This window comes from Microtus ochrogaster, chromosome 18 (assembly GCF_000317375.1).
Source record: "Microtus ochrogaster isolate Prairie Vole_2 chromosome 18, MicOch1.0, whole genome shotgun sequence".
Lineage (NCBI taxonomy): Eukaryota > Metazoa > Chordata > Mammalia > Rodentia > Cricetidae > Microtus > Microtus ochrogaster.
Window position 1 is genome coordinate 55,867,300 of NC_022020.1, and position 3,540 is coordinate 55,870,839.

At 37.5% G+C, this 3,540-nt stretch overlaps 1 pseudogene; it reads right to left on the reverse strand.

The window, feature by feature from the left end:
* The window catches only part of LOC102000901, an 18,668-nt pseudogene extending 15,443 nt beyond the window's left edge, over window positions 1-3,225 (reverse strand).
* Between the last annotated feature and the right edge of the window lie 315 nt (window positions 3,226-3,540).

Here is a 3,540-nt window from a genome sequence, read left to right on the forward strand (position 1 = left end):
CTTCTTCTTCTTCTTCTTCTTCTTCTTCTTCTTCTTCTTCTTCTTCTGACAATAGCCATAATACTGAGTGTGTAATCATCTTTCATTGTCTTAGTGTAACAATAATCAAGTTAGATATCTTTTTACATGCTGTTGGCCATTTTACATATTGAGAACTACCCATTCAAATTCTTTCCTGATTGTAATCTTTGTGGTTAAATTATGAGGGTATTTTTCGTGTATTGTAGATATGCTTCCTGTTTTTCATTTTATATACTATAACTGTGGGTCATTTTCTCACATACTGATTGTGTCCTTTGATGGGCAGGTATTTCAGCTTTATATAGTCTTATTTACATTACTTAGTCACCAGTGGTTTAAATGTTGTAGTAAAAATTAAATTAATTAATTTCAAAGTAGTAAAGGATTTAACTTGAATTTTAACAGAACATTTTTTAATTTGAATAGTTTTTAAATATAGTTTTCAGTATTGTATTTATATATTTAGTCTATTTTGAATGTATTTTCATTGCATAATGTATCTGCCCAAATTCACTTATTTTTGTAATATCTTATTTCCCAGAACCTCTAGTTGAAGAAAATTGTTTTTCTTCTATTTGTATCTCACCATTGTTGAAAGCTGCTTGACCTTATATTGTGAAGGTTTCTTTCTGACCTTCTTATTCTATTCTATTGGCATGTATATATATATATATATATATATATATAATTTCCATAAATATATTTACATTTTTATGCCTTGACTTATTGAAACTTTGTTGAAAGTTTTGAAATTAAGAAGTATTTGCAAAAGTTATTTATTTCTTTAAAAATTGCTTATTGTATATGTATGTTTATGTGCATGTATGTATGTATGTGTGTGTGCCTGAGAATGCTAGTGTTCATGTGCCACTATAGTATAGGGATGGAGGACAGAAAATAACCTTAGGGAGTTGGTTCTTCCTTTATGCTTTGTCTAGCTAGGGTCTTTTTTGTTTCTGCTATTGTGCAAGTGATAACTTGTCTGTAAAAATTCATGAGACACTCTCTGTTTGTCTTCCATCGTGGCACAGGATGGCTGGTGTTACAGACATGCACCAACATGTCAAACATTTTGCATGCATTCCAGGCATAAAGTTGAGATTATGAGGCTTGTCCAGCAAATGCTTTTACCTGTTGAACCCTTTTCCCATGCACAAAAAAATTATTTTTTGAGATTGTTTTACAGAACTAATTTGTGGATATCAAAATAAGTATTTAGGAAGCAGTTTGACAATTCATCAAAACAAAATAGTCAATCCCTCACAAGGGTCTGTGAACTCTGCAGCAACAAGCTCTTGACTAGACATAAAGTTCCAGCAATGAATTCCCTACCTTGGGGATGGTTCTAATGCAATCAGAAATCAATTGGCTGCTTCCAAATTAGTCATGCCACTATCGCACCAGAAAGCATATAACTGTCTTACACATTGTGTACACCAAAGGATCCACAGCTGTATAAGGCTACTGATGACATTTCTCCTCCAGCAGCCTGCATTATACTCTCTGCCAGCAGGAAGGATCAAAGCTAGGATTGACCCCTTCGGCTTAATTTTTTTATGTCTTATGACCTAAGAGCATGATATCAAACAGTAGAGTCAGGTTATACATTTCTGCTGGGCAGCCATGAACAATGACAATCGACAGTACTGTTTTAGCAGTTTTTAATGTAGAAATGTGCACTTGGCCCAAATACTGAGAACAAGCTTTGGTGAAATGCTTGACCCTAGATGGGACAGCTATATCACCACATCCAAGGTTTGAGGATCATCATGGAAGAGGGGGAAAGAAAAATCTAAGAGCCAGAGGATGAGGAACTCTGTAGCAAAAGATGCATTTCTGGACGTGACATAGCCCTGCACGTACGGACTCTGGCACTTGTGGTCCCCTGCACATGGTTGGTCCAACCACATTTTATCATGAATAGATGAGGGTTCATGTGGTACTACCACTTTTCAAATAATTGTTGGCAGCTAGTGGATTTTGGGGATTGTGGGTTGTCGGGGGCTGGTGCTAGCCCAGACCATAAATTATTTCTCTTGACCAGACCCCAACATAAACTAACTCTCTCTGGACTGGTGTGGAGGCATGGGAATAAAGACACAACTCACATGGCTTTATCGGGAGGGAGATTCTCAGTGATTCCTCATGAAATCCTGAGTTCACATCCTGAAGAATTCTTCCGGCTTTATTCTCCAAACAGCCTTATATATCAAAATATAAACTGAGGGGTAGAATCATTAGCATTCTGTTTCCTAGGTAACCAGATGAATGGCTTTTAGTCAAGTTCACAACTCCCTGTGTGCTCTGTATGCTAGCTGTCATGCAGTCTTGAATTAGCATCTCTATCAGTCATCCTCCAAATTACAAAGAAAGGAGCAAAACAGCATTCTGACCTTTTGTTAGGTAGCGACAGCCTATCTGGAAGGTTACCTGACCATCTTAGGTGTGGCCTATGGCTTTAGAGCCTGGCTGCCCTACCATCTAGAAATATGGACCTACAGCGGTGTCATTTTTTCTTCAGTCACAGTCATGGATGAGTGGCCCTTACTTCAGGAAATAACTTCTCGCCCACACTCTAGCAAGAAACTAATTAAATTTAGTGACCACATACAAAATGATTTTTAAGAAATTAAAAAAAGACTGTTTTGAGAAGAAGGTTACCAGTAGAGTGGGATAGAGATTAGAGAGGGAAATTGGGATTGAAAATGATTAAAATTTATCACATATGGCTTCTTTGCTATCTTTTGATCATTATACCGCATGCTGCCCCAGGTCTCTAGGCATAGACATGGAAGAGAAAATAAGAAACAGTTTAAGATCTTTAAAGTATTCTATACATTGTCTGTAACAAGAGATACATTTAATTCTGTTTTTTTTCTTGAGTGTTTTTCTTTTCTCATTTAATTTTTCTGCCTAAGATTTCCATTAGTATATGACAGAACTGGATAAAATAGCTGTCCTTAAGGTTGAACTATTCCTTGCTACTGTCAATTTACATTGCAAGCAACTTTTACTGTCACCATCCCCACAACTTTTGTAGTGTGTTGTCTTTTCTTTGTCTCCCAACATGGGTGTCTACCCTTTTTCCTCTCTCCCCTTTCGAGCTTTCTGTGACTTAAAATTCAAAGAAACCTGGAGTCTGGTGTTGAGGCTGTTTCACTCACTCTCGAAGGTTGTTAACTGTACAAGCAGCACGATAACCATGTTTCACAAACTGCTAGAGTGGATTCACTAAGAGAACATTTACTAGAAGTGTGGTCTTCAAGGGGCATGTTGACAAGTGGTGGAATCTTGAAGGAGTCTGGCTGAAGTTAAGGTGGTTAAGGCATTGAGACTGCGGCCCTCAGGAGGAATTAAAGCAGTCCATGTGTATGTAATTCCCCTCAGTTCCAGGGAGAGTAAGTTACCATGAAAAGGCACCACTCTTAGGCAGCCCTTAGAGACTACACGGGTGTAACCTCCCTACACTTCTAGGAGACATAAAATTAGAGAAAATCTCCAGTTCTTCTGGCTCTCCCA